The following is a 23,280-nucleotide window of genomic DNA, read 5'->3' on the forward strand; positions in this document are numbered from 1 at the left end:
TACGCAACCCCGGTACCAAATGTAGAGACTCTTCGTGCTCGTATTGTGGACGGCTGTGATACAATACGCCATTATCCAGGGCTGCATCAGCGCATCAGGGATTCCATGCGACGGGGGTGGATGCATGTATCCTCGCTAACGGAGGACATTTTGAACATTTCCTGTAACAAAGTGTTTGAAGTCACGCTGGTACGTTCTGATGCTGTGTGTTTCCATTCGATGATTAATGTCATTTGAAGAGAAGTAATAAAATGAGCTCTAACATGGAAAGCAAGCTTTTCCGGACACATGTCCACATAACATATTTTCTTTCTTTGTGTGTGAGGAATGTTTCCTGAAAGTTTGGCCGTACCTTTTTGTAACACCCTGTATTTCCTGAAAGGTTGGCCGTACCCTTTTGTAACACCCTGTATACACTGACGGAAAAAGTCACAATAACAAAAAATAATTGATGTAGTGTACTGAAATTTCGGGAATACATTTGTCTAAGTAACACATTTAAGTGATTCACGTTGCAAGATTACAGGTTAATGTAAGCGCGAGATAAGCCATTGCTGATGTGGAATGTTGCTACATTAAGAACCGTTGTAGCCCCCTGAATGTTAAACGCAGGTAAGCATTGCGTTGCGCAGGTGCCGGATGTCAGTTTGCGAGATGGAGTTTCACGCCTGTTGCACTTGGTCGGTCAGTACAGGGATGATAATTATGGATAATGCTGGAATCTTCTTCCAGTGATGTCCCATATGTGCTTGATTGGAGACAGATCTGATGATCGAGCAGCTCAAGGTAATAGTAGAGCATGCTGGGTTACAATAGAGGTATGTGGACGAGCGTTATTTTGTTGGAAAACATCCCCTGGAGTGCAGTTCATGAATGGCAGCACAGCAGGTCTTATCATCAGATTGACGTACAAATTAAAAGTCAGGTTACGTGGGATAACAACGAGAGTGGTCCAGCTGTCGTACAGAATCGAATCCCAGACCATAACTGCAGGAGTATGTCCAGAGTGTCTAGCACGCAGACAGGTTGCTTGCAGGCTCTCAACTGGCCTCCTAACCAACACACGGCCATTACTGGCACTGAGGCAGAACCAGCCTTCATCAGAAAACACAGCAGACCTCGACCCTGACCTACAATGAGCTCTCGCTTGATGCCACTGAAGTCGCAAACGGCAGTGGTTTGGGGCCAGAGGAACGCACGCTGCTGGCCGATTGGCTCGGAGCTCTCCTTGAAGTAACTGATTTGCAACACTTCGTTGTGTCACTGTGGCGCCAGCTGCTGCTCACATTCTGCTGCAGATGCAGTACGACGTGCTAGAGCCATGAGCCGAGCACGATGGTCATCCCTCTCGGTAGTGCAACGTTGCGGTCTTGTAGCCGCCGTACATTCCCATGACCACCGCTGCCAGCAGTCTTGTTCAGCGGGTATATTCCTGCCGGGTCTTTTTGTAACTAACATCCCAGGAGCAGCCAGCTTCTTGTAGGCCTAGTACACGACCTCGTTTAAACTCAGTGAGGTACTGATAATGACGTCTTTGTCGCCTTAAAAGCATTCTTAAGTATTCTAACAATACCAACACATGCAAAGTAGATTAGAAATCAGATTAATAATGTTGCTCACGCAGCATATGTTCGCTTTATCGGGCAACAACAAAGTTATTGACTGTGGATGGTATCGTCAGAATGGAAATAATGAAGTCGCTGTAAAAAAGTCATTAATTTTGGCACTTATCTTGAATGGATTCACACGTAGATTTCGTCGAAGTTGTTATGGCTCATCTTGTTGAGTCTAGGGTAATTCCACTTTGACCGCTAGAAGGTCCAGATCTGTATTTTAGCGATATTTGAAGTCCTAACAAATGCGTTTTTCAGGAAATTCTTAATGATCAAACAATCCCAGATCAGAACAATGGTATGGTAGAAACAATTTTTGACTTGGTGTTCACGATCCACATTTTTATTAAACTTCTTGTAAATTCACATACACTTCTTCTTAATTGTCACATCATCAAGAAAACAGTTTTGTATCAGTCTTCATATATTTAATTTCCACTTTAACCAAACACAAGACTTGACTGTTCTTTTACAAAGCGAAATAACAACTTAACTTCTGCAAAGTGAAACAAAGACTGCTCTGTGCGCATTCGCGCCAAAACGGTTACAAGTAAGTCAAAGATTATGACAGTCTCACAGAAATGAATACACACAGGAACCATATCACTGTAATATATCGATACAACGGAGTAGCTATACATTAATAAAATCAAATGTGAATATTGTCACAAGAATATGTCTGTTACTTCGCAGAAACGTAGTACGATATTACTGGTATCGAGAACTTGGGTTAGAGTACCGCAATGGTCACGTAAATAAAGAACCATTACAGTACCATCAGCTCATTGCATCCGGTCTCAAAGGTAACTAACGCTCGAGACCGTTACAGCGTGTATTTAAAGGAAACCTGATTTTCCACTTTTACGTGACTACCGCGAAATTTCATAGACATCATTTTACAGATGTAGAAACTCTCCTACCAACTTTCGTTTATGTCGCACAGTTCATTCTTGGTGTTACGATTTTTTTTCGCGTCAGTGAATATTTGTAGAAAGATTTTGACAATGTTGATTGGAACACTCTTTAATTTTCTGAAGGTAGCAGGGGTAAAATACCGGTAGCGAACCGTTCTATGGAACGTGTACAGAAACCGGCAGACAGTTACAATAGTCAAAGGGAAGCAGTGGTTGAGAAGGGAGTAAGACAGGGTTGTAGCCTATCTCCAGTGTTATTCAATCCGTATATTGTACCACGCTGTGAATTGAAGCAAGGAGAAATCAGGAAACAGGCCTGAAGTTCAGGGACAAGAAATAAAAACATTATGAGTTGCCAATGACATTGTAATTCTGTCAGAACCAACAAAGGACTTAGAAGCGCAGTTGAACGGAATGAGCGGTGTCTTGAAAGGAAGATATAAGATGAACATTAAAAGAAAGCAAAACAAGAGAAATGGAAAGTTGTGGCGATGCTGAAAGAATTAGATTAGGAAGCGCACCACTACAAGTAGTAGCTGAGTTTTGCTATTTGAGCCGTCAAACAACTTATAATCGTCGAAGATGGGAGAATATAAAATGTAGACTGGCAATGGCAAGAAAAGCGTTTCTGAAGAAATTTGTTAACATCGAATATAGATATATGTGCTAGGAAGCCTTTTCTGAAGATATTTGTGTGGAGTGTAGCCCTGTACGGAGGTTGTTCCGTGGTTGACAAGCATTTCAGACAACAACTGAATAGAAGCTTTTGAACAGTAGCGCTACAGAAGAATGCTGCAGATTAAATGAATATATCGCATCACTAATGAGGAGGTACCGAACAGACTTAGGGAGAAAAAAAAGTACGTGTCATGACTTGACTAAAACAAGTGCTCGGTTGAAAGGACATATTCTGAGCGTCAAGGATTTTTTAATTTAGTGCTGAAGAAAATGTGGGGAGAAAAAACTGTAGTGGGAGACCAACAGACGAGTACTGTAAACAGTTTAAATGGATATGGGTTGTAGTAGTTATTCGGAGATGAAGAGATAGAGTAGCGATGAGACAGCCTCAAGCCAGTCTTCGGGCTAACGACCGCAACAACTACTACTATTACTTCAGCACTAGGTTTTTTTCCTGAATTCTTGATCTCCTGGCGTTCCAAGGATCGTTGGAACAATCTGTTTAGGGAACTGCCTCAGACATTTCGCCGCTGCGGCTAGAGTACTGTGCTCCTCCGGTCAGCCCTCTCTGGTACTAATCCCCGACGAAGACGTCAGCTTTTCGGGTCGATAACAAAGCCGCCAGCTAACTAACGGTACCAGAGAGGGGCAATTATCACGCCATAATGAGAAAGCGGCAGCGTCATGCTACCAAATACGTTGCCCTAGCAACCGAAGCCAGGTGGCTGGGAAGAGGGGGGACCAAGAGTTTCTTTTGGTTCGCCAGCTGTTGCGACCAGTAGACCGTGCTGCACGGAAGAACGCTCTCTTCCACAACGCCGCGCCGACGAGCACGCCTTGAGGTCGTGTCCTACGTAAGCGTCAGAAGCGACCGACAGCGAACGACGTCTGGATGCGCGACACTCCAGCAACAAGCAGAAGCATCGGCGAAAAGCCCGGGTGTCCTGCGTGCGAGCGACCACCTCCCACTACAAGAGAGCCGACCAGCTGTTTCTATAGATTAGATTAGATTAGTACTTGTTCCATAGATCATGAATACAACACTTCGTATTGCTGTGGAACGTGTCAGGTTAATAAAAGGTGTCTACACAAGATATTACATTACACAAAATATTACACGACGCTTAATATTTTTAATGTTTTTTGTGGGAGTTGGGGAAATTACCCACTTACTATATCCAAAAATTCATCTAATGAGTAGAAGGAGTTGCGATTAAGAAATTCTTTTCACTTCCTTTTAAATGCTGTATGGTAAGTGACCAAAGACTTTTGTGGCAGCGTAATTTACTCCCTTGTGAGCCAAAGTTAGATGTAACCTTGAGTAGTGAAGATCATCCTTTCTCCTAGTATTGTAGCCATGTACACTGCTATTAATTTTGAATTCTTTCGGATTGTTAATAACAAATTTCATAAGTGAATATATATATATATATATGTATATATATATATATATATATATATATATATATATATATATATATATATATATATATTGTGAGGCTACAGTGAAGACCTCTAGCTCTTTAAAAAAGTTGTAACGTCCCCTTAGAAAAATTAATGAATTACTGTGCTGATAAACCCCTACGTTATTTGATTTTCAAACAGCTGAGCAAAACTGAACGTACTCAGAGATTCACTAAAGTGACACACAATATTCTTAGCGCAACGCAATCTGACTTTCAATAATCCCTACGAAAGAATGGCCCTCACTAACATTAACCTACACGTTTCACAAATCACTTACCTCACAAAAATCTTCGTTACTCGAACTACTGCAATACAGCGAGCGCCACTACTGCCAGCTAAATAAAAGATTCAAACTACTAAAGGCACTAACTACTGATAGGCATAGTTAGCAAATGAAAGATTTTGATAGAGAACAAACAATGTCTTTACCTTACTAATGTTCAAAAGTCATAATATATATAGCAGTTCATGACAACCAGTCTTACAAATTTCAAAACTCCGCCATTTCTCTCCCCATATCCACCACTGCTGGCGGCTCACCTCCAACTGCGCAACGCTACGCGCTGTTCACATCCAGCTGCCCAACACTACAATGGCAGACAACAATGCAAACTAGCCACAGACTGCACACAGCACAGCCAGTGATTTTCATACAGAGCGCTACGTAACGTTGCCAATAAGAAAACCTAAACAGCCTACTTACAAATTGTCTGCAGGATGATCTTACATAAGCTCCAGCAATTATTCTGATTGCACACTTTTGTGCAATGAACACTCTTTTACTCAAACGGCGCCCCTAAACTCTAGAATACTGTAGCTCGAGAGTTCTTTCTTTCATTCTTTCTCGGGGCCTTTGTCCCACTCCAACGAGGGGTCGGCTTTGTTAGTACGGATCTGGCAGTGTTAATTGCAGAGGCTGGCCGAATGCCCTTCCTGATCCCACCCCGAACCCTCCAGGACGGAAGTAAGGTACCCCAGCTGTCTGTGTCTGGTGTAAGTCATGAAATAGTGTGAACGTTTTCAAATGTCTGTGAGTCGTGTAACTGAGGCGGAACTGGGGGACCAGCCCGGTATTCACCTAGCAGGATGTGGAAAACCGCCCAAAAACCACATCCAGGCTGGCCGGCATAGCGGCCCTCGTCGTTAATTCGCCGGGCGGATTCGATCCGGGACCGGCGCGCCAACCCGAGTCCAGGAAGCAGCGCATTAGCGCTCTCGGGTACGCTGGCGGATCACTGTAGCTCGAGACTAAGGCTACAAAATTAGCTTTACTTAGGAAAATAAAGCGAAAAGGAGTGCTGTGCATGAAATTTACTAAAGGAGGAATCTCCATTCAGAATTTCATGACTTACATCATCAAGTACGAAGATCACCAGACAAGTTCTTCTAATACACGTGAATGAGCAGCGGAGCATTCGACTATCTCATCAATAAATTAAAGGCAATGTTTTTTACATCATCAATAACTTTTAAAAGCCGATAAATGCGGAAGATTGACTGACTACCTTAAATACAAGAGATTGAACATGGTGCATTAGAGCCCTCTGTGATGTAACGGTAGCGTACTCGGTTTGCAAGGACGTGCGTTCTGTTCCAGCTACTTCTTATATCTAAACTCACTCACCTGCAATTCTGTATACTAAGTTTTATATATAACTGTTTACAATGCATCAAATTTCAAATGTTCTAATGTGGGAGAATTCCTAAGGGACCTAGACTTACACACTAGTTAAACTAACTTATGCTAAGAACAAAACACACACCCATGCCTGAGGGAGGACTCGAACCACCGGCGGAAGGGGCCGAGTTTACACTGCATCGCTAAGTATATTTTTAAGTTCTTGCCTAAGTACTGGATCTTTAAGTGTACACACACTGAAACCTCCCCTTAGAAAAATTTATTGATGACTGTGGTGATGAGCCCCTTACGTTATTTGATATTCAAACAGCTGAGCAAAACTGAACGTACTCATCCATTTCGCTCTTTACTTATTCTGATCAACACTAAACTGACACACAATATTTTTAGCGCAACGCAGTCTCACTTTCAATAATCCCTACAAAAGAATGGCCCTGACTGACAATAACCTATACCTTTCATGAATCACTTACCTCACAGAAATCTTCGTTACTCGAACTACTGCAATACAGCGACCGCCAATACCGCCAGCTAAATAAAAGATTCTAACTACTGAAGTCACTAACTACTGATAGGCATAGTTAGCAAATTAAAGATTTTGATACAGAACAAACAATCTATTTACCTTAATAATGTTCAAAAGTCGTCATATATATATTAGTTCATGATATCCAGTATTACAAATTTACTCTTTCTGATGGACACACGTTCAGATCGTCCGCTCTCGAAAGTCTGCCATCTCTCTCCCCACATCCACCGCTGCTGGCGGCTCACCTCCAACTGCGCAACGCTACGCGCTGTTCACATCCAACTGCCCAACGCTACACAAGCAAAAAGTCCAACAATGCAAACCAGCCACAGACTGTACACCGCACAGTGATTTTCATACAGAGCGCTACGTCGCGTTACCAACATAAAAACCTAAACAGCCTACTTACAACACCTGTCCCCGAATATCACACACGTTAAATTCCTAATAAAATACAATGAGCTACCACGAAATTTTACTAATATTTGATTATTGCGAACGCACTTCATCAGCAGTCAACGTTAAGGCCAAGCGATTCAGTTAATCTAAATAGTCAGTATGAACACAGCAAACAATATTTTTGAAAAGGATATCAAAGGTTTTGTGAAATGATTTGTCTAAAAGTAGGAATGAAAATATTAGAGAAACATTTGATGCACCTTATTTTCTGTTCATGATTTCGAGCATCATTCAAAGACACGTCGAATGTTCATCTAGTTTTATTCAGAATGCATGACCTTATCGACACCTCGTTTGCCTACCTAACGTATTCTGTTCTCGCAGATCCTAACTTTGGCACTTGATTCGATGGAAGCCTTTTTGTCATTCAAATATCGCTCCAATGTATCTTCTTATTGCACAATAACTAAGCCTTGAACAGATGAACTTTTTGACACTTCATTTACATATACTATGTGAGCAAAGGTATCCGAGCACCCCCAAAAACATACGTTTTTCATATTAGGTGCATTGTGCTGGCACCTACTGACAGGTACTCCATATCAGCGATCTCAGTAGTCATTACACATCGTAAGAGAGCAGAATGGGGCGATCCGCAAAACTCACGGACTTCGAACGTGGTCAGATGATTGATTGGCTGTCACCTGTGTCATACGTCTGTACGCGAGATTTTCCACACTCCTAAACATCCCTAGGTCCACTGTTTCCGATGCGATAATGAAGCGGAAACGTGAAGGGACACGTACAGTACACAATGTGGGGATCCGATGGCAGGGTTAGGGTGTGGTGAATGCCCGGTAAACGTCATCTGCCAGCGTGTGTAGTGCCAACAGTAAAATTCGGAGGAGACGGTGTTATGTTATGGTATGGTTGTGTTTTTCATGAAGGGGGCTTGCACCCCTTGTTATTTTGCGTGGCACTATCACAGCACAGACCTGCACTGATGTTTTAAGCACCTTCTTTCTTCCCACTGTTGAAGGGCAATTTGGGGATGGCGATTGCATCTTTCAACATGATCGAGCACCTGTTCATAATGCACTGCCTGTGGAGGAGTGGTTACATGACAATAACATCCCTGTAATGGACTGACCTCCACAGAGTCCTGACCTGAATCCTATAGAACACCTCTGGGATGTCTTGGAACGCCGACTGGGTGCCAAGCCTCACCGACTAAGATCGATACCTCTCCGTGAAGAATGGGCTTGGACGTATGCCTGCGAGAGTGGAAGCTGTCATTAAGGCTAAGGGTGGGTCAACACCATATTGAATTCCAGCATAACCGATGGATAGCGCCACGAACTTTTAAGTCATTTTCAGCCAGGTGTCCGGATACTTTTGATCACATAGTGTAGCCTGCAGCAGCTTCTCGTGAGATATTTTAATTTTTCCTCAACTCAGTAATTAAGCTATACTTAATTACTCTATTTACTATTAAATATTTTCATGCAAAATTAGATCTCACCCTGTTAAACTATTTCTCTCTCTTAGGTTGCTATCAAAATTCGAAGAAAACCTCATTGTGTAGTCCATAGGGAGACTTGTTTTCGCTCTGCTCACACGTTTGACAGAAACATATCTAGTGTTACTCATATAATAAAATAGTCCTTTCTGCGTGCTGTCATTTTCCAAAAAACGTCGTTTCGATATCTTGAACCGCTTATGAGTACGGCGATTCTTACGCCAACGTGTCCTGATGCGCACAAAAGCATACGGACCCAATGCGAGCGACCCGTCCGCTGATGTAAGAACCAGTATTTCAAGGATGAAAAGAATAACATTCCGCTCTCACCTCTGAATACAGTTTAGACATATTTGTTATATTTCACACGCAGTAGCGTATAGCCTAAAATGAACTGTACGGACAATCTACGTAATGTGATCTTACCTCTGCAAACTCTTAAAAATTTCGTGCAGCCATGTACTCAGTTTAAAGCAGCACAATAACTATGACGAATGGCAAAAATAAATTCAGACCTTTATCGAGTGAAAATATCAAGCTGTAAGAATCAATTTTCTTCACCGAATAGTGTTCTTAAAATCGGATGGTAAGTGTTTCATAGCTGCCGGCGCGTCCGCTCCACTGCTTTGCCGAGAAGACTCAAAGCTGTCGCCCTCACTGTCGCGCATGCTGCAGCGGCGAGATTCAAACACGTTTGAGTTCAAACGTCCCTAGTTGCAGCAGAGGACAGCCAGCGCTCCGGAAGTCGCCCACGCAGGACAATTCAGTAACCGTACCCGCGGTGGTGGTTAGTCGTTTATAGCTGTCAACCGCTGTCGGTCGCTTCTGTCGTTTACGTAGGACGCGGCCTTACTCAAAACTGCCTGTGGCCATGGTTTCACCTGACGATGACGCTTATCTGGTCTTGTACATATATTTTTGCTGTTTAAGCTTGAAAATCAATCATTCGAGAGAGCAACAATCGATATTACGAGCAATATTCTAAAAGTACAACACGTTTGTTTCTCAGACATTTGAATTCAAAATAGTAGCCGTAAAAATTCAAACATTTGTCGTAGGTCTGCAAGTTTTCCTGTGTCTTCTCCATACTCAGTTTCCACTAAGATGTCAAACCAACCAGCAACGCTCTCTTTCACTTCGTTGTCATTCTCATAGCGCTTTCCTCTGAAAAAATCAATTTGAGAAAAAGATGGTAATTACTCGGGGCTCAGTCCATCAGTCGTGAAACGCCTGCTGAATTTTTTCTCAGTCCTAACTTTCAGTTCATCATTCACTACTGAAGGTCGGTCTGATCGTTCATCAAGAATTTCATTAGTCCGCCATTAAACACGATCTTTCATTTTCGAACTGAAGCTTCATTCATTACATTTCTATAAACTTCGGTTATCTGTCTGTAAATTACGATAGGGGAGTGTCTCTTTCACTCACAAACCATACGAAGTTCAGACTTGGTCGGATCATAAATTTTGTCACACATTTTAAAATGCTTGTATCTAAGCACCGATATGTACGAAAGGAATGAGAGTGGTGTAAGTGTCTTTCCGACGTGCGTGTGGTAAATGCAGAAATGTGAAATATGGCGACTTTTTACCAAATTCGTCAAAACAGGACCAGCGTGCTGCTATTTTTTCCCTTGGCTGCCGTAGGATAAACGCCCAGGACATACATTGGAGAACGAGGAATGTATATCGGGCAGCATGTCTGTCGAAAACCGCCGTTGTGGAATGTTGCTCCAAGTTCCGTTCTAGTCGTCTAGACGTCCATAGATCGGAAATGTAACGCGAAAGTTTCTCCAACTTAGGTGGCGACACTTGAGCACGCCTGCAAGAGCCGACGATTCCTGTCGGACCGAAGGGAGACATCGAGGTCATTGGAGATGGAGCACGAGCACGAATTGTGTCAAGGTATGGAAGGAAACCGGTTGTGCCATTTCAAAGGAACCATCCCGGCAATTGTCTCGAGCGATTTAGGGAAATCACAGAAAACCTAAGTCAGGATGGCTGGACGCGGGATTGAACGTCGTCCTCCCGAAGTCTAATGTGCTAGCCACTGCGCCACCTCTCTCGATATTCCTGTCGGAGAAAGTTGTGCAGCAGGCAGTTACGGAATTTTTTCACTCAGCCGAACACGATGTTTTACCAAAAGAATGTTTTTAATTTGAAGCTTCGGTGGGATGATTACACTACTGGCCATTAAAATTGCTACACCACGAAGATGACGTGATACAGACGCTACATTTAACCGACAGGAAGAAGATGCTGTGATATGCAAATGATTAGCTTCTCAGAGCATTCACAAAAGGTTGGCGCCGGTGGCGACACCTGCAACGTGCTGACATGAGGAAAGTTTCAAACCGATTTCTCATACACAAACAGCAGTTGACCGCCGTTGCATGGTGAAACGTTGTTGTGATGCCTCGTGTAAGGAGGACAAATGCGTACCATCACGTTTCCGACTTTGTAAAGGTCGGATTGTAGCCTATCGCGTTTGCGATTTATCGTATCGCGACATTGCTGCTCGCGTTCGTCGAGATCCAATGACTGTTAGCAGAATATGGAACCGATGGGATCAGGAAGGTAATACGGAACGCCGTGCTGGATCCCAAAGTCCTCGTATCACTAGCAGTCGAGATGACAGGGATCTTAGCCACATGTCTGTAGCAGATCGTGCAGCCACGTCTCGATCCCTGAGTCAACAGATGGGGACGTTTGCAAGACAACAACCATCTGCACGAACAGTTCGACAACGTTTGCAGCAGCATGGACTATCTGCTCGGAGACCATGGCTGCGGTTACCCTTGACGCTGCATCACAGACAGGAGCGGCTGGGTGCACGAATGGTAAAACGGCATTTTTTCGGATGAATCCAGGTTCTGTTTACAGCATCATGATGGTCGCATCCGTGTTTGGCGACATCGCGGTGAACGCACATTGGAAGCGTGTATTCGTCGTCGGCATACTGGCGTATCACCCGGCGTGATGGTATGGGGTGCCATTGGTTACACTCTTGGTCTGAATTATCCATTTTGGTCTTGAAAACAAGTGCAGCATGCATCACTTCAATCCAATCTAGCTGAAAAACGAAGGTTTATTATATTAATGTGAAAACTCTTAGCTTTTTTTTTTAACAGACAGCAGCTAGCCCTCTGACTGCACACACAGAGCTACCGTGATGGCGCAACTAAGCCATCCGGACACAGTACTCAGCGCAACTGCATTGACTACTGTAGAGCGCCTCCCGTCAGACCCAAAGTGTGAACTTATCCACACACTAGTAAGTCGTGCCCCTGCCCGTAGTCCTCATTACTCGTGGCTTTTCGCTGATTCTCGTAAGTGTTCGAGCCTGTTATGCATTTGTACTGAAGAGCTGATTGGCCGTCTTCGTCTTAACTACACTCCTGGAAATTGAAATAAGAACACCGTGAATTCATTGTCCCAGGAAGGGGAAACTTTATTGACACATTCCTGGGGTCAGATACATCACATGATCACACTGACAGAACCACAGGCACATAGACACAGGCAACAGAGCATGCACAATGTCGGCACTAGTACAGTGTATATCCACCTTTCGCAGCAATGCGGGCTGCTATTCTCCCATGGAGACGATCGTAGAGATGCTGGATGTAGTCCTGTGGAACGGCTTGCCATGCCATTTCCACCTGGCGCCTCAGTTGGACCAGCGTTCGTGCTGGACGTGCAGACCGCGTGAGACGACGCTTCTTCCAGTCCCAAACATGCTCAATGGGGGACAGATCCGGAGATCTTGCTGGCCAGGGTAGTTGACTTACACCTTCTAGAGCACGTTGGGTGGCACGGGATACATGCGGACGTGCATTGTCCTGTTGGAACAGCAAGTTCCCTTGCCGGTCTAGGAATGGTAGAACGATGGGTTCGATGACGGTTTGGATGTACCGTGCACTATTCAGTGTCCCCTCGACGATCACCAGTGGTGTACGGCCAGTGTAGGAGATCGCTCCCCACACCATGATGCCGGGTGTTGGCCCTGTGTGCCTCGGTCGTACGCAGTCCTGATTGTGGCGCTCACCTGCACGGCGCCAAACACGCATACGACCATCATTGGCACCAAGGCAGAAGCGACTCTCATCGCTGAAGACGACACGTCTCCATTCGTCCCTCCATTCACGCCTGTCGCGACACCACTGGAGGCGGGCTGCACGATGTTGGGGCGTGAGCGGAAGACGGCCTAACGATGTGCGGGACCGTAGCCCAGCTTCATGGAGACGGTTGCGAATGGTCCTCGCCGATACCCCAGGAGCAACAGTGTCCCTAATTTGCTGGGAAGTGGCGGTGCGGTCCCCTACGGCACTGCGTAGGATCCTACGGTCTTGGCGTGCATCCGTGCGTCGCTGCGGTCCGGTCCCAGGTCGACGGGCACGTGCACCTTCCACCGACCACTGGCGACAACATCGATGTACTGTGGAGACCTCACGCCCCACGTGTTGAGCAATTCGGCGGTACGTCCACCCGGCCTCCCGCATGCCCACTATACGCCCTCGCTCAAAGTCCGTCAACTGCACATACGGTTCACGTCCACGCTGTCGCGGCATGCTACCAGTGTTAAAGACTGCGATGGAGCTCCGTATGCCACGGCAAACTGGCTGACACTGACGGCGGCGGTGCACAAATGCTGCGCAGCTAGCGCCATTCGACGGCCAACACCGCGGTTCCTGGTGTGTCCGCTGTGCCGTGCGTGTGATCATTGCTTGTACAGCCCTCTCGCAGTGTCCGGAGCAAGTATGGTGGGTCTGACACACCGGTGTCAATGTGTTCTTTTTTCCATTTCCAGGAGTGTATTTACAAGTGGTGTCTGTTCTTACGGGTATGTCCGCACTAGTGCACTACGGTTACTTCCTTCTGCGTGACAACTGCAGTGTGAGCTGCTTGAGTGAACATACTGTACAGTCCCCATTTCACAATACCATACAGCACGCAATGCAGTGGTGCAGTTGCTCGAAACAAGGACATAACAACTACAGTTCACAAACTATAAAGACATCTTCATGCTTGGAAACTAGGCATTTCCTCAACAAGGGACTAGCACCTCTGCAATCAGCGACACAGTACGCGCCCAGTACGTATGTTTTTACCAAATACGACACATACAAATGAAAAGCATTATGAGCGTTATCACGCGCGTTTTCACAGTTTTTCCGGCAGTTACATATGTTTAACTATATGTAGTTGTCTGTTGTTATTACCTACTACATTAAGAGTGGTGGAGAGTAAGCCACGAAACAAATTGTTCAAATGGCTCTGAGCACTATGGGGCTTAACATCTGAGGTCATCAGTCCCCTAGAACTTAGAACTACTTAAACCTAACTAACGTAAGACATCACACACATTCAAGCCCGAGGCACGATTCGAACCTGCGACCGTAGCAGTTGCGCGGTTCCGGACTGCAGCGCCTAGAACCGCTCGGCCACCGCGGCCGGTTGCCACGAAACCATAACTTTAAAACATACAGTACAACTTCCAAGATACTTTTAAAGAACAGTCTAATGTCTATTTTCCAGATCGCTAACATTATAATACGTGCTGTATTTTACTTCAATGTCCTATAGCGCCGCTCATATTTGTAATCATTTGTTCGTCACGTCTTCCTTGCCCGACTTGTCCTGTCCTGTGTACCGAGCCGCACCGCTCTCTCTCTCTCTCTCTCTCTCTCTCTCTCTCTCTCTCTCTCTCTTTCTCTGCAGCCTCCATGGAGCAGAGCTACTCATCGTGTTTTAACTGCCCTTGTTAAGACCTCTCCTAACAGCCGTCAGACGCAATTACTCTAGTGTTTCGGTAGATATTTGCACTTTCGTTTCTGCAGTGTATAGTTGCAGTCAGTCCAAACAAACAGAGCTCCATTGCGTCTTCCATGCAACGCAAAATGTCGACGAACATGGTTTGTTTCACATTACAATCTAAAGTATTTTTAAAGCTTAGTTTTACATATCCATTCGACTGTGCGGCTGCAAATTAGTCTAGTGTGACATTCGTTTTATTGGTAGATATTAAGAGAAGCAGTGAAACACGAAGCTGAGTGCAGCTGCTAGCAGTCCACACGAGCAAACCAGTTGCGTCTCTACCTGCGGTTACTAGCACTTTAGGTACTAGAGTTATGGAGGGTTCTGTTTAAAAAGAGTAGTTCGATGTAGTCGTAGGGCCGAGTCGCACACGTCTGCTTTCATGCCCCGCAGCTAATTCGCTGCAGATAATAACCTACAGCTAAGATCCTGCAGTCAAGTAGTCTGTGCATTGGCTAGAATTGCGAATTAATAAAACACACAGAAATATAAAATAAAAGATAAACGAATAATTTAATACAAAAGTTTCTATTCTAACATCCGTAATTGATGAAGGCGACTGAGAATTGTGCTAAATAATGTTTATTCGAAAAAGGGTTCCTCAAATAAACGGGAAGTGGTCCTATGATATTGTTAAAATACAGACAGAAAATACCCTTATCAAATGCAGTAAAGTTACGTTGAGAGCTTTACGAGAATGGTAGCAAAATCCCCAAGCTAAATTGTGATCAAAGACTCGCTAAAACTAAGTCCAGTTTGTTATCACAATACACGAAACATTCTCCAGCTGAAAATAGTTCAGAGTTTAAAATGACAGTTCACAAATTAGCACACGTAATACGAAGACTAGTAACTCATTCGCTGTCTATTCTCAGTTCCGTAAATCAAGCGGCAAAAGTTAAAGGAGTCCTACTCTCGAACACATTCAGACCTCTCGAAATACGCGTATAAAGTACCTTCAGAAATCGGAGTATTCTAGCGACCGTTCACCGCCCAGAAACAATCACCTACAAGGCGAAATCGCGCACGCTACTCTAGACAGGTCTGACTTCTTCCAGAACTCCCCACCAAAGTGTCGAATCACTCCCTTGAGCTCTTCGCTCAAACAATCCAGTCTCCACCTGAGCCCCGTAGTGTTCCGCTGCTGTCTGGTTTTCCATTGGCTGACGGTCATTCCCACCAAAAACACGTCGTTCTGATGTGCTGCAGACATGATTTGAGGCATCTTGACCACTTCTCAGGCTAAACTAATATATTACAACAATAAATATCATAAATATTGTCATATTCAATAATTTACAATAATAATAAATAATGGTTTGTCTATAAGTGAATGGGTCAGTAATCTTTCGTGAGTGCGCTCACATTAAATGGCAACGAATTGTCGTTAAATATTATTTAAATAATTATTTATACCTTCTTGACAGAAGCGTCTTTTGATTCTCTGTTCGCTTGTGGAGTGCGCTAACACATGCGACTGACTACCTTTAAAATAGCACAATTTTTTAAATATCACCAGCAATAAAGAATTAAATAAAGGTACTGGCAAAACTGTAAACTTAATTACATAAATAAGCAAGTATGACAAAATATGAGACATTCATGCTGTATTCATTAGCTGTGCAAATGTGGAGAATACAATGTTCTGACAAATATTTGCATAACTTTTTGTTACAAAAAAGGTCAAATCAATATACAAAATAGATCCAGATGAGTGGCTTCCAGGAATGATACCTATCGTGCAATGCTGTCGTCGATTTGCTGAAATCGCGCGAAGCGATTAAGACTTGTTAATTCATAGGTTCATTGTGAAAATGATAATTCACTGTGAAATATTACCTTCTGTAGTTTTAAAGATATTGAAATATTGTTGTTTCATTGGAAGTGCCTCATATTTGAGAACTGCGCTAATATTTGACTGTGAGTTACTGTCGAATCTCAAAGAGCTGTGGCTTAGCCATCTTTAAGGTTCTCTGACAGTCCGCCATTTCTTGGGGCATCTCCTGTTGCAAGACCACGCGAGTAACAGCCGCTAAAATTCCCAGCTTCGGGATTTTCCCCATTTCCGGCGACGTTGCTAGCCTTTGTACGTGGACTCACTCGTAGCGGTCACCTAGCCGGAAGCCGGAACTGTCGCTTAGACCTGGGCCGTTAGTGCTCAGCCGTACACCAAATTCATCTCTTCTTGTAGCACTTCCATGCGACCGATTAGCTCTTCGACACACGCGTAACTTTGCAGACTGTGCCACCCAGCGCAAGCCAGGGCGGTGCTATCGCTGCTAAAGTTTTGCCATTTCTTCGTGTTTTAATGTCCCTATTAAGACATATCGATAAAAAGAGTATCGAACTGGACTAATCTGAACAGCTCTATCGAATGAGCATGTAAAATTTCGCTTTTAAAAATCCCTTTTATTTGTCACGGAAAAAAGTCAACGTTTTCCGTCGCAAGTGTGCGCCGAATGAAACACGTGATGAGCATTATTTAATTTGGCTGACTCCAGCTACAGATTGCAAAAACGGAATTTCAAATATCTGCCCAAAACCGCTGAAAATGCGCCTGGTGACTCTTAGAAGAGACACCCCATATATACGGGCCATTAAAATTGCTACACCACGAAGATGACGTGCTACAGACGCCAAATTTAACCGACAGCAAGAAGATGCCGTGATATGCAAATGATTAGCTTCTCAGAGCATTCACAAAAGGTTGGCGCCGGTGGCGACACCTACAACGTGCTGACATGAGGAAAGTTTCCAACCGACTTCTCATACACAAACAGCAGTTGACCGCCGTTGCCTGGTGAAACGTTGCTGTGATGCCTCGTGTAAGGAGGAGAAATGCGTACCATCACGTTTCCGACTTTGATAAAGGTCGGATTGTAGCCTATCGTGATTGCGGTATATCGTATCGCGACATTGGTGCTCGCGTTGGTCGAGATCCAATGACTGTTAGCAGAATATGGAATCGGTGGGTTCAAAAGGGTAATACGAAACGCCGTGCTGGATCCCAACGGCCTCGCATCACTAGCAGTCGAGATGACAGGCATCTTATCAGCATGAGTGTAACGGATCGTGCAGCCACGTCTCGATCCTTGAGTCAACAGATGGGGACGTTTGCAAGACAACAACCATCTTCACGAGCAGTTCGACGTCGTTTGCAGCGGCATGGACTATCAGCTCGGAGACCATGACTGCGGTTACCCTTAACGCTGCATTACAGACAGGAGCGCCTGCGATGGTGTACTCAACGACGAACCTGGGTGCACGAATGGCAAAACGTCATTTTTTTCGGATGAATCCAGGTTCTGTTTACAGCATCATGATGCTCGCATCCGTGTTAGGTGACAGCGCGGTGAACGCACATTGGAAGCGTGTATTCGTCATCGCCATACTGGCGTATCACCCGGCGTGATGGTATGGGGTGCCATTGGTTACACGTCTCGGTCACCTCTTGTTCGCATTGACGGCACTTTGAACAGTGGACGTTACATTTCAGATGTGTTACGACCCGTGGCTCTACCCTTCATTCGATCCCTGCGAAACCCTACATTTCAACAGGATAATGCACGACCGCATGTTGCAGGTCCTGTACGGGTCTTTTTGGATACAGAAAATGTTCCACTGGTGTCCTTGCCAGCACATTCTCCAGATCTCTCACCAACTGAAAACGTCTGGTCAATGGTGGCCGAGCAACTGGCTCGTCACAATACGCCAGTCACTACGCTTGATGGACTGTGGTATCGTGTTGAAGCTGCATGGGCAGCTGTACCTGTACACGCCATCCAAGCTCTGTTTGACACAATGCCCAGGCGTATCTAGGCCGTTATTACGGCCAGAGGTGGTTGTTCTGGGTACCGATTTCTCAGGATCTATACACCCAAATTGCGTGAAAATGTAATCACATGTCAGATCTAGTATAATATATTTGTCCAACGAATACCCGTTTATCATCTGCATTTCTTCTTGGTGTAGCAACTTTAATGTCCAGTAGTATATACACTCCTGGTAAATGGAAAAAAGAACATATTGACACCGGTGTGTCAGACCCACCATACTTGCTCCGGACACTGCGAGAGGGCTGTACAAGCAATGATCACACGCACGGCACAGAGGACACACCAGGAACCGCGGTGTTGGCTGTCGAATGGCGCTAGCTGCGCAGCATTTGTGCACCTCCGCTGTCAGTGTCAGCCAGTTTGCCGTGGCATACGGAGCTCCATCGCAGTCTTTAACACTGGTAGCATGCCGCGACAGCGTGGACGTGAACCGTACGTGCAGTTGACGGACTTTGAGCGAGGGCGTATAGTGGGCATGCGGGAGGCCGGGTGGACGTACCGCCGAATTGCTCAACACGTGGGGCGTGAGGTCTCCACAGTACATCGATGTTGTCGCCAGTGGTCGGCGGAAGGTGCACGTGCCCGTCGACCTGGGACCGGACCGCAGCGACGCACGGATGCACGCCAAGACCGTAGGATCCTACGCAGTGCCGTAGGGGACCGCACCGCCACTTCCCAGCAAATTAGGGACACTGTTGCTCCTGGGGTATCGGCGAGGACCATTCGCAACCGTCTCCATGAAGCTGGGCTACGGTCCCGCACACCGTTAGGCCGTCTTCCGCTCACGCCCCAACATCGTGCAGCCCGCCTCCAGTGGTGTCGCGACAGGCGTGAATGGAGGGACGAATGGAGACGTGTCGTCTTCAGCGATGAGAGTCGCTTCTGCCTTGGTGCCAATGATGGTCGTATGCGTGTTTGGCGCCGTGCAGGTGAGCGCCACAATCAGGACTACATACGACCGAGGCACACAGGGCCAACACCCGGCATCATGGTGTGGGGAGCGATCTCCTACACTGGCCGTACACCACTGGTGATCGTCGAGGGGACACTGAATAGTGCACGGTACATCCAAATCGTCATCGAACCCATCGTTCTACCATTCCTAGACCGGCAAAGGAACGTGCTGTTCCAACAGGACAATGCACGTCCCCATGTATCCCGTGCCACCCAACGTGCTCTAGAAGGTGTAAGTTAACTACCCTGGCCAGCAAGATCTCCGGATCTGTCCCCCATTGAGCATGTTTGGGACTGGATGAAGCGTCGTCTCACGCGGTCTGCACGTCCAGCACGAACGCTGGTCCAACTGAGGCGCCAGGTGGAAATGGCATGGCAAGCCGTTCCACAGGACTACATCCAGCATCTCTAAGATCGTCTCCATGGGAGAATAGCAGCCTGCATTGCTGCGAAAGGTGGATATACACTGTACTAGTGCCGACATTGTGCATGCTCTGTTGCCTGTGTCTATGTGCCTGTGGTTCTGTCAGTGTGATCATGTGATGTATCTGACCCCAGGAATGTGTCAATAAAGTTTCCCCTTCCTGGGACAATGAATTCACGGTGTTCTTATTTCAATTTCCAGGAGTGTCTATATATGAGCCACAGAAACTGGCTCGTATAGGGCCACCGCGAGCAAGCAGAACTGGCGCAACACGACGTGGCATGGACTCGACTAATGTATGAAGTTGTGCCGGAGGTAACTGACACCATGAATCCTGCAGCGCTGTCCATAAATGCTTGAGAGTACGATGGGTGGAGATCTCTTCTGAATAGCATGTTGTAAGGCATCCCAGATATGCTCAATAATGTTCGTGTCTAGGGAGTTTTTTGGCCGACCGAAGTGTTTAAACTCAGAAGAGAGTTCGTGGAGCCACTCTGTAGCAATTATCGAAGTGTGGGGTGTCACATTATCCTGCTGGAATTGTCCAAGTTTGTCGGAATGCACAATAGACATGAATGTATGCATGTGATCAGACAGGATGCTTACATATCACATGTCAGAGTCGTATCTAGACGTGTCAGGGGTCCCATATCACTTCAGCTGCACACGCCACACACCATTACAGAGCCTCCACCAGCTTTAATAGTCTTCTGCCGACATGTGGGGTCCATGGATTCATGAAGTTGTCTCCATACCCATATACTCAATCTGCTCGATACAATTTGAAAAGAGACTTGTTCAGCACGACAACATGTTTTCAGTCATCAACAGTCCAATGTCAGTGCTGATGGGCCCAGGTGGGGTGTAAAGATTTGTGCCGTGCAATCATCAAGGGTATACGAGTGGGCTTTCGACTCTAAAAGCACATATCGATGATGTTTCGTTGAATGGTTCACACACTGACACTTGTTGATGACGTAGCATTGAAATTTGCAGCAATTTGCAGAAGGGTTGCACTCCAGTTATGTTGAACAATTCTCTTTAGTCGTCGTTGGTCCTGTTCTTGCATGAGCTTCTTCTGTGCGGATGCACGCTTATTCCCCGAACTCTTACGGGACTTGGTAAGAATGTCTTCCACGAGTAATGAGTGTGTTGGGGTGGGACATTAGGAATGTAGTGTGTGGACATACAAGGTGAGAATGTGAGTCTCGCGGGAGGCGTGCGCGAGATAGTCCCTACAGTCGCACTATCCTCTGTGCCCTCGGTGGCTCATATGGATAGAGCGCCTGCCATGGAAGCAGGAGATCCCAGGTTCGAGTCCCGGCCGGGGCACACATTTTCACCTGTCCCCGTTGATATATATCAACGCCCGTTAGCATCTGAAGGTATTAATATAATTCTAATTTCATTCCTTTTATATTGGCGGGTCCACCTCTCCTGACGTGTACCGGCCAATTCCGCATTACATAGAGATTCCAGATGCTTCAGGTCAAAAGGTGTATAAAGGCTAGTGGACCTTAACTATTCGCATGTGTCGTTCCACATGCATTGCAGGTTTAAACAAAATATAAAATTACATACACAAATGTTTTTTATCAAGACGTGCATAAAACTGCATTAAAACGTCTGAAACTAGTATGCCTATTTTAATTTTCAGACCTCTTATGGTATGGCACCACTGTGTTTTACACATTCTAGTTTTGACAAAATTTTTATAGCTAGATTTTAGCTTTTGAACTTCTTTTGCATTATTGACTATCTTGCAGATTTTTCTTGCCGAAAATTGAATGTGATTGTGCCGGACAATAAACCGTTTTTTGAAAATTGCTGCAGCGCCATAGTTGCGAAATTGTAAGCGACCCTCCTGTTTCACTACGTGATGTCATATTTAGTTTAAGGTAGGTTACGCGAACGCTGAACTCAAGTTACAGTTTGGCAATCTAGCAGATGTAAATCCCACTAGTGGCATAATCTCTATTAACATTATTACAGGCGTCTACTGAAGCGTGTGTGATACTGAATCCCACGAAAGTTTCGTCAAACCATATGCCTCGACTACTTGCATCATCTTAAAGGGAAATGAACCTTAGAGCTTAACAGCTCGTTGGCGTCGGAGGTTTAGGGACAGATTACTACTCCGCTGCAGAATAGAGAAAGTGTGATCTGCATGTGCAAACATGGCAGCACTCGCACGAATTGCTTCGTGGAAAACACGGAAAATCATTGTGACCGGACGGCTACCTCAGTCGTGCTCCCTGGTCGCAGATCGAGAGTTTTAAATCACAGAGCAGTTTTTCTCTATCTCGCGCATTAGGTCTTAAACTCTGAAGTTGTAATTGAAATTCCTCTTAGATATTCATAGAGCTTATTAACAGCCTATATAATATAGCATTTTACTCAACAACTATGTTGCTGATTGCAGTATTAGATAATTAATTGCGTGTTGCAGAAGGTAAGTTTAGTGAAATCAGATATCACATGGATTCTAGGCATTCTGTGTACCAACAATTTAGGCATTAATGCTGCACATGTAATCTAGGGAAGCTGAAATGTATGACGGCAAGTCCATAGCAATTACACATAAATCAGATCAAGGACTAACCGCGGTTTACGTGGATTATCAGTTCCAAACATTCAGTAATAACGGATAAACTGTACAAGGATTTTACTGTGATTTTAAAGGAATTGTCAACACTTGTTGGCTGAAAATGCAAACACAAATGTATGAGGGATAGTCACGATCCGCCGTGGTTACACGAGATGATTATGAAAATGCTAAAGAGGTTATAACAGCTACTATTGTAGAACTCATAAGAGTACGCGAAAGCAGAATTTAAATTTGACCACACAATTCAACGGTTTCTTCATATCATTCTGACTAACAGCTGTTATAGGAATTCTGCACATTACAGTAAATATTACAAGAAACTATTCGAAAAAGCCTAATGACGTTTAGGGCCTTCGAAGCCCCACATATTATCTACTATGCAACCACAAAATTGGTTGTTAATAGCAACAGGGGGCGGGACTGGATGTATAAAATGGTGAGTACATAATGAGGCTACGGGGCGTAGTTAAACTGCTTGCTGGACGAGTGACTCACAACATTGCTCCAGTGCTACTGGTGTTGATACAAAACATTATGCCTACAAACACAGTGGCCGATGTCAAAATTTCTTCGGAAACGAACCCAAGGAATTTCGCAGAGTGAGAAAGAAGAGACAGATGAGATACTAGCATTTCTGCAAGGCGAGTCAGTGGAATGTGTGATGTATTCACTCGACCTTGCGGATAATGTACACGAGGAATACAATGATGACGATACGTCCTTAACAAATGAAAGTGATATTGAAACAGTTGACGAGCCATGTGGCTCCTCATCCCTGTCGGGCAGGGAGCCATAAATCCCGTCTCCAGTAAAAATGGAAATGAGCGTTTGGCGTCATTGGCCGGGAGGCGCCTTGCGGGGCAGGTCCGGCCGCCTTGGCGCAG

General features: G+C 45.1%; 1 protein-coding gene and 1 non-coding gene across 2 annotated transcripts in view; both read left to right on the top strand.

Annotated features, from left to right (window-relative positions):
* Positions 1-23,280, top strand: part of LOC126419104 (retinol-binding protein pinta-like) — a 323,696-nt gene that overhangs the window by 45,311 nt on the left and 255,105 nt on the right. The window lies entirely within an intron of this gene.
* Trnap-ugg (transfer RNA proline (anticodon UGG)) lies at positions 21,046-21,120 on the top strand. The gene has a single exon. It is a non-coding gene; the product is annotated as a tRNA-Pro (tRNA).

This window comes from Schistocerca serialis, chromosome 9 (assembly GCF_023864345.2).
Source record: "Schistocerca serialis cubense isolate TAMUIC-IGC-003099 chromosome 9, iqSchSeri2.2, whole genome shotgun sequence".
Taxonomy (NCBI): domain Eukaryota; kingdom Metazoa; phylum Arthropoda; class Insecta; order Orthoptera; family Acrididae; genus Schistocerca; species Schistocerca serialis.